Source organism: Ahaetulla prasina, chromosome 1 (assembly GCF_028640845.1).
Source record: "Ahaetulla prasina isolate Xishuangbanna chromosome 1, ASM2864084v1, whole genome shotgun sequence".
NCBI lineage: Eukaryota > Metazoa > Chordata > Lepidosauria > Squamata > Colubridae > Ahaetulla > Ahaetulla prasina.
The window spans coordinates 360,483,151-360,494,170 of NC_080539.1; the positions used below are offsets into that span (position 1 = coordinate 360,483,151).

The 11,020-nt window shown below is 39.5% G+C and overlaps 1 long non-coding RNA gene across 1 annotated transcript in view; it reads left to right on the forward strand.

Annotated features, from left to right (window-relative positions):
• The window catches only part of LOC131188213 (uncharacterized), a 38,346-nt gene extending 29,143 nt beyond the window's left edge, over positions 1–9,203 (forward strand). Inside the window, exon 4 of the long non-coding RNA XR_009152735.1 lies at positions 9,095–9,203. This is a non-coding gene — a long non-coding RNA (uncharacterized LOC131188213). The remainder of the gene's footprint in view (positions 1–9,094) is intronic.
• The last annotated feature ends 1,817 nt before the right edge of the window (positions 9,204–11,020 follow it).

The following is an 11,020-nucleotide window of genomic DNA, read 5'->3' on the forward strand; positions in this document are numbered from 1 at the left end:
GAGTCAGATTTGTTTAATAGCTTAGCTCAACGATTTTCAACCACTACAACTTTTAAGATATATGGATTTAAACTGCCAAAATTCCACTGCTAGTGTTGAGAAACTCTGATTTATCTGCACAGCGCTGTTTGTTCCAGATAGTCGGTTCTGTTGCAGGATAGGCACTACCCCAATTCTGTCCTGGGGATTAAACAATTTCAAATCAATATTTCTTAACCTCAGCAACTTTTAAGAGTTGCCACATTCATGTGATCAAAATTTGGTCACTTGGTAACTGGGACGTATTTAGACCAGGGATGGGGAATTATGGCCCTTTTACAATTTGTGAACTTCAACTGATTTAGGCAGTTGCAGTGCCTTGGCATCATGTGATCCCATTTGTGATCTTTCCAGCCAGCTTCTGACAAGTAAAGCCAATAGGAGAAGCCAAATTCGTTTAACGACTGGATGATTCACTTAACAACTGTGACAAAAAATTATAAAATTGGATGTGATTCACTTAACAACTGCCTTGCTTAGCACCTGAAAATCTTGTCCCAGTTGTGGTTGTAAGTCGAGGACAACTTCTATCTAGCTCATTATTGAATTGCAGCTTTTTAGCCTCTTCATTCTACCTTGAGTTTGTTTTGCAAAGCAAAACAGACACTTCAGCTCGTCAAATTCCATCTTTTTTTCTAGCTAGGTTCTATTTTTTTTTGTTGAAAAAGTACATTGCCAGAGCTTTTCATTGGATAGGAAATAGCAACAGATGAAGCAACATAAAGAAGCAAAGGAATGATTGCGTTTGCATAAAACACTGAACCAAGTTCACTTAAAATCAGGGCACACAGGGGGAGGGGAGGTATTGTTAAAAAAGTCAATATAGTGGCTTACGCCTCAATGAAATCTACTAAATTGGAGAACTGAAACTTCCTTTATCAGGAAATTGTTGATCTAAGAAAGCTGGAGTAGATACATAATATTGAGTTAGATGGACAAATGATTTCAGCTAGGACACATTCCCAATCCTTTCCTCTTCTAAGCCAAGTGAAAAAAAATCACAAGCAGCATGAATTACCACATTTCTCTCTCTGCCCCAAACTTGTATGTCTCCTCTGAACAAGAACCACAATGGACTTTCCCAAGCCTCTGAAGAACATAGGAACATATATTGTACACTGCCCAGAACCCCTTTCTGAAAGAGATGGGCAGTTAAGAAATTGGATGGATGGATGGATAGAGATAGAGAGAGAGAGAGAGAGAGAGAGAGAGAGATGATAGACAGACAAGAACCTTGATGTATCTGACCAAAATACCCATCTAATCTAGGGCATCCTCTTCCCTGACAGAGAGTTCCTGTTGAAAGGGTTCAAGTTAGCAACTTCACCCCATTGTGTTTGAGATGATTCTCAAGGTAAATTACCTTTACACTCCATCCATTTTTCCTTATCTGCTGCCTTCGCTGCCTACAGCTACCTTTGTTTAAAATCCTTTGCAAAATCTCAGTTCAAAGTCAGATAAACATCAGATCCTGTTTCCAATGGAGGCCAATTAGGAAATTTGAGCAGAGGACAATTACTTTATCCTCCCATATTGTATAATGAATAACTGGTATTTGAAGATGGAGTGTTTCAGGTTATGGAGGTTCCAAGATAATCAGATTTTTCTGCTTTTCCCAGTTGTTCTTCACAAAAGACATTTGGCTAAAGGAGCTGCAGTGTTGTTTGTGGGCCTTTGCATGGTTGCCTAATGCCTATCTCTCTCCCAGCACTTAAACCTTCACTTGATTTCTCAACCATTCTTTTCCTCCAGTTGTTTGCTTTCAAGCCACCAACTGGACTAGGGAGCTCATAAACGAGATTGTTTCTAAATAGTATATCTTTCTCCCAGATGGTTCCTACTGGCTTCACATCACCAGTAACATCTAGACATGCTCTTTGCCTCTTCCTAGCTGGTTTTGGAATTCAATCTCACTCTACTTAACAAGCTTGATTCAGATCACTCTGCTTTTTATATCAACTTGGAGCAAAAGACTTGAAGCAATAGCACTTAGACTTATATATCGCTTCACAGTACTTTTTACAGCCCTCTCTAAGCGGTTTACAGAGTCAGCATATTTTTCCCAACAATCATTTGACCCACCTCAGAAAGGATGGAAGGCTGAATCAACCTTGAGCCTGGTGAGATTCAATCTGCCAAATTGCAGGCAGCCGGCAATCAGCAGAAATATCCTGCAGTACTGCATTCTAACCACTGAGCCACCGCGGCTCTGGAAGGATTCCCCAAATAGCTCAGGATGGCAGACTGAGAATTTAGGAAGGTACTTTCTAAGTGCTTAGCTTATATGTTGAACAGGAAGTGGTGAAAAACTCAGTCCACTTACAGATCTGCTTCTGTTTTCTTCCGCATGATGCTGAGATCTCAGAAAGTGTGTCGAGAAGAACAACAGAGATGATAAAGGATCTGGAGGCTAAATAGAGGGCAGGATAAGAAGCAATGGGTGGAAGTTTGTTAAAGAGAGATCCAATTTATGTAAGGAGAAATATTCTGACAATTCATCAATGGAATAGCTTGCCTCCTGGAGTTGTGGGTGTTCAACTACTGGAAGCTTTTAAAATTAGACTGGACAACCATTTAATTGGGATGTTAAGGTCTTATGCCTTGAGCAAGGGGTTGGACTAGAAGACCTCCGAGGTCTCTTCCAGCCGTATGATTTTTTGCTGAGCATCACTGCAGAGTCCGAAACTGTTCAAGAAAATTAAAATTCTGTATGTATTTGATGATAGATTAGGATTAATGGGGATTATGAATGTCTCCACTATACTTAGCATATTTATTTTGCTAGAATTCATCGCCCGTTATGTCAATCCTCTAATATTCTCTTCAATTAAAAAAATTGCTCACCCAAATTTTCATTTTGTCTGCCTTGATTATAGAAAATTTGGGGTTAAATCTCCACCCATTCTTGAGTTCAATAGAGATCAATTTGAGAACAAGCTGCAGAAACTTTTTTAAAACTCTGAATTATACAAAAGTGCTTCAGGAAATGAAATAAAAATCCCCTTGACCTTTATTTGTACCCATTAATTAACTAATGATGTAATAGGTTAATTTAATTACCGGTATATGAACAACTTTCATCTTCTCAGTGCATTTTAATATAAAATTCATAATAATATTGTACAAAAATACTAAAGGTGAATGATCTGTAAATCAAAATAAAATTTGTAAAGTTCTTGAATTCAAATTGGTTGGTTGTAAGTCATTAAAGACAGCTAGGTAGTCTGAACCAGTATGTGTAATTAAGTTTTTAAAAACTTAATTACTGTAAAAAAATTCCACAAAGATTGCTAAAAACACCCTAGCTGGACGTAAACTAGCCAGTCCACTTTAGCCACAAGGCAAATGCTATATTTCTAATAGCCAATGTGTCTTTCATCTTTACAAGTATTCTCCTTTTGACTGTTCCTTGTTGGGGGATAAACACTATGAAACACTATGAAAACTATTATGGCGAGGCACTTTGGTCTAATGGTTAATGCACCAAGTTAGAAAATAGGAGACTGTCCCCACCTTAGCCATGAAATCCAGCTGGGTGACTTTGGGCCAATCACTAGGAGACAGTGAATTCTAGTCCCACCTTAGGCATGAAAGCTAGCTGGCTGGCTGGTTTTGGGTCAGTCACCCTCTCAGGCCAACTCACTTACAGGGTTGTTGTTGTGGGAGGAAATAGCAGGAGGAAAGAGCATTAGGTATGTTCATCGCTTTGAATTATTTATTAAAAAAAATAAACATTTAAAATATTACTTTTGCTTTGCTTTGTGGGTTTGCTAGAGGTGTTTGGTTAGTAATTGATGAGACTCCAGTACACTATAGTTGATGAAAATTCTGCTCAATACCATATCAATCCTGCGGTATGCAAAAACAGTCCTTGAATCACCAATATTTTCAGGGAAATGTGGCCTCTTATATTGCCATCTAAAGATTGATTTTTCAATCTCTTAGGAGTGGATTTGTTTTTCCTGTCAGGTCAAGTCCTGACCCCTCCCCTCATTTTTGAAAAAGAAATCTGAAGTGCATGGCTGCTGGCAAAATGAAAGAAACACTGTGGCATTTTCAGAAGGGGCTAGAATCTAGATCAACCTTTCTTTATCTTTTTTCTTTATTATTATATTTATTTTACAATATTATATTTTGAAGGGCTTGTGCAGGGATTAAATCGAACAACTACACCTAGCAGAGGCCTAAAGCACTTATTTTGCTTCTTATTTCTATTAAAACAAAACAAAAAAGAACCCCCATGTTCCACTGGAATTTGGCATTCTGAAGGGGGATTTCAGTAGTAAAATTTGGGAGGTGGGCTGTGATCATTGCAAAAGGGGCTGGAGGAAGCACAGGCTGGTTTGAGGTCTAAACAGTTATTACTGGATATCTTAAACCAGGGGTCTCCAACCTTGGCAACTTGAAGACTTGTGGACTACAACTCCCAGAATTCCTCAGCCAGCAAATCTGGCTGAGGGATTCTGGGAGTTGAAGTCCACAAGTCTTCAACTTGCCACAGTTGGAGACCCTGTCTTAAACGACTCCTCTAAAGTAGTGGCCAAAATTGTGGAAACCTTTTGGGAAAAGTGTATTTTCTAAAACTAGCTAATAACACCACTTTTTTGGGAGTAACACCATAAAATTATATATCAATGGAAAGATAATTTAATCAAGAATGTAATGCAATAAGTGTTATGAAGGATTTGCTATTAGAATAGCAGTTACAGTATAAAGAAGAAAAGTGAAACAGGTAGAAAAAATGAGATATACGAAAATTATCATCATGAAAAAACAAGATATACAAAAATTATCATGTCAGTTAATACTTAGTTGGGTAACCTTGAGCCTTACAATGTCTTCCCATGGAGTGAACCAAGTCTTTTAGTTCTGCAGCTGTTATAATGTGAAACCAAAATTGAATGATTGCTTCTATTAACTGGGTTTTATTGCTGGGTCGCTTCTGACTAACAAGTTTCGTTAGTCAGCTCCATAGATTTTCGATTGGGTTAAGGTTTGGGCTATTCCCAGGCCATTCCAGCAGTGGAATATGACTATCTTGAAACTCCCCCCCAAAAAGTGGTGTTATTAGCCATCAAACCTTTTCCCCAAAAGGTTTCCACAATTTTGGCTACTACTGTAGATAAGATCTACCATCTAGCCGGCATTGCCCCCCCTGCTGTTCGCAGAGAACAGCAGCATACAGAGAGAGGCTCAAATCATCAATATCTAGACGACACTTTCTCTATGGCCTACAACCAGCTCATCAGAGATTAAAATCCAGGAAAAGCTTCCTTAGATTGACAGAACACTTCAAAGAATTTGAAAATAGAGTGGAGATAATCCTCGACTTATGACCAAAGTTGAGCCCAAAATTTCTGTTGCTAAGTGAGACAGTTGTTGAGTTTTCCCCCGTTTTACAACCTTCCTTGCCGCAGGTGTTAATCGAATCACTGCAGTGTTAAGTTAGTAACGTGGTTGTTAAGTGAATCTGGCTTCTCCATTGACTTTTGATTCTCAGAAAAGGGGATCACATGCCCCTGGGACACTGCAACCGTCATAAATATCAGCCAGTTGCCAGGCATCCAAATTTTGATCATGAGACCATGGGGATGCTACAGTGGTCGTGTGAAACAGGGGTCTCTGACCTTGGCAACTTTCCAGCAAAGCTGGCTGAGGAACTGTCTTAAAGTTGTCAAGTTGTCAAGGGCCTCTGGTGGCTCAACAGACTAATGCAGTCTGTTATTAACACAGCTGCTTGCAATTACTGCAAGTTCAAGTCCCACCAGGCCCAAGGTTGACTCAGCCTTCCATCCTTTATAAGGTAGGTAAAATGAGGACCCAGGTTGTTGGGGGCAATAAAAGTTGACTTTGCATATAATATACAAATGGATGAGACTATTGCTTAACACAATATAAGCCGCCCTGAGTCTTCGGAGAAGGGCGAGATATAAATTCAAATTAAAAAAAAAGGTTGGAGACACCTGGTGTGAAAAATGATGTCACTTTTTTCAGTGCCATTTTTACTTCTAAAGGTCACTAAATGAACTGTTGTAAGTTGAGGACTGATTATACAAAGAACCAACACTGGGTAGAACCAACAAAGGAGCATCTGGGTCTGGTGAAAACTGAGAAGTATGGAAATTGTTGAATAAACTACCCTCAAAACGACGCTATAGAGCACTGCACACCAGAACAACTAGACACAAGAACAGTTTTTTCCCGAAGGCCATCACTCTGCTAAACAAATAATTCCCTCAACACTGTCAGACTATTTACTGAATCTGCACTACTATTAATCGTTTCATAGTTCCCATCGCCAATCTCTTTCCACTTATGACTGTATGACTATAACTTGTTGCTGGCAATCCTTATGATTTATATTGATATATTGATCATCGTGTTGTAAATGTTGTACCTTGATGAACGTATCTTTTCTTTTATGTACACTGAGAGCATATGCACCAAGACAAATTCCTTGTGTGTCCAATCACACTTGGCCAATAAAAAATTCTATTCTATTCTATTCTATTCTACAAGGTCCAGAGGCACTCTGAACAAATGGGGCTGTCTGGTGGTTTCTGCTCATTGCGATGGTGGTGACAATCAAAAACAACACATATCATTTTTATTTTTATTTGTCAATCATATATAAGATAACAGGACCCAGATTGTTGGGGGCAATAAAAGTTGACTTTGTATATAATATACAAATGGATGAAGACTATTGCTTAACACAATGTAAGCCGCCCTGAGTCTTCGGAGAAGGGCGGGATATAAATTCAAATTTAAAAAAAATAAAAAATAATAATAAAAAAACCAGATAAAAGTATAAACATAATTTGGATGCATGAAAAGAGTAAGTAAAAAGGAATATTAGGACAGGGATGGTAGGCACACTGTGCACTTATGCACACCCCTTAAAGACCCCTTAGGAATGGGGTGAGGTCAATAGTAGATAGTTTAAGCTTAAAGTTTTGGGGGTTTGGGGAAGAAACTACAGAGTCAGGTAGTGCATTCCAGGCATTGACCACTCTGTTACTGAAGTCATATTTTCTGCGAGTTTGGAGCGGTTTACCTTGAGTTTGTATCTATTGTTTGCTTGTGTATTGTTGTGGTTGGAGCTGAAGTAGTCATTGACAGGTAGGGCATTGTGGCAGATAATTATATGTGCTATGCTTAGGTCAGACTGAAGTCGGCGTAGTTCTAAGTTGTCTAAGCCCAAAATTTGGAGTCTGGTGGCATAAGATATTTTATTGTGAGCAGAGGAGTGGAGGACTCTTCTTGGGAAATATCTCTGGACTCTCTTGATTGTATTTATGTCCGATATGCAGTGCGGTTCCAGAAAGATGAGCTGTATTCAAGAATTGGTCTAGCAAATGTTTTGTATGCTCTAGTTACTAGTACAATATTACCAGAGAAGAAGCTACGTGAGATTAGGTTAACAACTCTTAGTGCCTTTTTGGCAATGTTGTTACAGTGGGCTCTTTATATGTATATGTATATATAGACATATATATAAGGTAAAGGTTCCCTGCACATGCGTGCTAGTCATTCCTGACTCTAGGGGGTGGTGCTCAACTCCATTTCAAAGCCAAAGAGCCTGCGCTGTTCGAAGACATCTCCATGGTCATGTGGCCGGCATTACTCAACGCCAAAGGTGCACGGAATGCTGTTACCTTCCCACCAAAGGTGGTCCATATTTTTCTACTTGCATTTTTTACATGCTTTCGAACTGCTAGGTTGGCAGAAGCTGGGACAAGTACGGGAGCTCACCCCATTAACCCCATCAACCGCTGAACTGCCGACCTTTCGATCGACAAGCTGAGCATCTTAGCCACTGAGCCACCATGTCCCTGTAGACATATATATACATATACATATATATACATATATGTATATGTATCATATGTATGTATATATATACATATATATTTGTTTTCTGAGGTTTTCGCGGGTGTTTGTATGTAGGTCTTTGGTTATTCGGGTTTTCTCCCGCGTAAAATTGGAAGTGTCTTGGCGATGTTTCGACGAACTCTCATTTATCATCTTCAGGCTAGTGTTTACAGCTTCGTGCTTCTAGGACCACACATTGCTCCTAGAAGCACGAAGCTGTAAATACCAGCCTGAAGATGATGAATGAGACTTCGTCGAAATGTCGCCAAGACACTTCCAATTTTACGTGGGAGAAAACCCGAATAACCAAAGACCTACATACATACATACATACATACATACATACATACACACACACACGTATAGATAAATGTATCTGATATAGTTTCTGGGCAAAATCTGTTTAACTTGTACATATTTTAATTTTGTCTTTTATATTTTAAATACTATGTTGTATAGTATGCCTTATTTTAATTGTGATGGTTCTGACACAAATAAACAAACAAATTAGCCATATCACATTTGAAATATATTGAAGAGGCAATGAATTTGGCAAGAATTCTTTAATTAAGGCCAACTGGTGGCAGCACCTGGCTGATTATGGCTGATCAGAAAAGAATTAAACAGGATTAGATGAACAGAAGGAGGAGGAGGAACAGGAGGAAGAGAACAAACAACTTTATTTATTATTGTCATGCCACTCTAGCCAGCAGAAAAAAATCATCTTGAAGGAGGCTTCAGTAACAGGTAGTCCTTGACTTACGACCTTGAGTCTGCAATTTTGACTGTGAGTTGTAATGGTCATTAAGTGGCTCACCCATGTGACCATGCCCAATTTTATGACTTTTTTTGTGGTGGTCATTAAGCAAATGCCATGGTCATAGAGTGAATGTATTGGTCGTTAAGCAAAGCTATTGTTTGCTATGGGGTTGGGGTTTTTTTTGGGAAACGGAGAGTAAAAGTCAATTTCTGGCAAAAGCATCATAAATCAGTCACGTGACTGTGGGATGCTGCAAACGTCCATAGATATGTGCAGGTGGCTGAGCACTCAAAACAATGACTGTGGTGGGGAGCATGTCAGAACTCCAAAAATGTCTGTGGAGATTCTCAGTCTTCCAGGTCATAGTTGTCTCAGAGATGCTTTTTCAAAAGGTAACTGGCCTGTTTCTTTTTCCCTAAGGAAGAAGACGATGACGACGTTACTTGTATTAGAAATGAAACATCTTCTTCTTCTTCCTCAGGGGAAAACCCCCCCAATCTGGCTGTCTTTTGAAAAACCACCTCTGAGGTAACTCAAAATAGGTTGTAAGTAGCTTTTTCAGGTTTGAGTTGTAATGTTAACAGTCACTAAGCGACCAGTCATAAATCAGGGATTACCTGTAATAGCGCAGAGTCTAATTTTACAAGAAAAGATTAAAAGAGTCAGGTGTGTTTATTTCAGAAAAGAAATTACTGTAAGAAATGGACTACGTATACACAGCATGCTAAGCCAGCTATAAACCTAGCATTCACACAACATACTAAGCTCAATTAATATTCTTCTGGAGTGGGAGGGCACTGTTCATCGCTTTGGTTTTAGGTTAGCATGTTGTGCAAATGCAGCTCATGTGGGTGGTGTGATGTATTTTTCACCTCCTTCAAATGAGTTAAGCTAGGGGGGTAAACAAAGGCAACTCGATAACAATCTTTGACAAGGGTTGTATGCAGGGGTGAAATGTAAAATTTGTTACTACTGGTTCTGTGGCTTGGTGGGGGGGGGTAATGGCCAACTGGTGGGTGGGGGCATGGCTTGATGGGTGGGCATGGCCACCTTTTTTTTTTTTACTTTTAAAAGCATTTTTTCTACAACTTCTTCCGCCAAAGAGAAAATGCTTTTAAAAGCCTCTGATGATCAGGGAACTCAGCTGGGATCGCCACATGATCCTTTTAAAAGCATTTTTTTACAGTCTCTTTGGCCGAAGAGGTTGTAGAAAAATTGCTTTTAAAGGGTTCTGAGATCCCAGCTGAGCTGCGAGATCATCAGAGGCTTTTTTTTTTCTTTTAAAAGCATTTTTTCGGCCAAAGAAAAAATGCTTTTAAAAGTAAAAAAAAAAAAAGGCTCTGATGATCACACAGCTCAGCTGGGCATGTGCGGGGCTGGGGGGCAAGGATTTTTGCTACTGGTTCTCCGAATCACCAGCTGCCAATGCTACCAGATCAGGTGATCCAGTCCGAACCGGGAGCATTTCACCCCTGGTTGTATGTCTATGGAGAGTCTCAATCAGCCAGGTTCATGGTTGTCCCAAAGATTCTTTTTTCCAAAAGGCAACTGGCCTTTCTTGATTTTTTTTTTTCCTTTGAAAACATTTCATTTCTCACCCAAAAAGAACCGAAGAAACGGTTTGGATGAGAAACAAAATGTTTTCAAAGGGGAAAAAAAATCCTAAAAAAGCCCAGTTGCCTTGTGGAAAAAGCACCATTGGGACAAAGCGTTGTGTGACTCACCCTTAAGAAGCACTAGATAATCCCCAGTCAAAGTAATCATAATGTTGAATTTGGGTATTGGCTGGGAATTGAACAGATGATCTTTGAGGGCACCCTCTACTTCTGTATATTGTTTTAGGTGACAGAAGCAAACCAGGCCATCCCTGCAAGGCTAAGACCTAAGGTAATTTATCTGCCTGGGCCCAGAAGATTAAGGGAACACAGTTGGCGTTCACCAACCAGGGCTGGATTCAGTATTTTGTGCCCAGCTGTGATTATTTCATTCACTCACTGGAGAGCATATTCTGCAAGGAGTAAATTATGAGTGGATCACTTAGCCAACCTGCTCAACCCTCTCCCTGCAAAGTTTTCGGTTCATTTTGGCCTGAACCACTATTTCTCGATCAATCTCAGCAATTTTTAGATATGTGAACTCCTAGAATTCCCCAGAATGGCTGCAGAATTCTGGGAGTTATCCCACTTCTTAAAATCGCTGAGGTTGAGAAACACTGGTCTAAACAACATAAAACAACAGAAAGCTCTTCTATGTTTGTTCATTGTGTTTCTGCTGAAAGGCTGCCTTGTATCTGTTGCTGTGATTTCCCTACTTTCTCTCTTGTTCCAGAGGGGAAAACACTCTGCA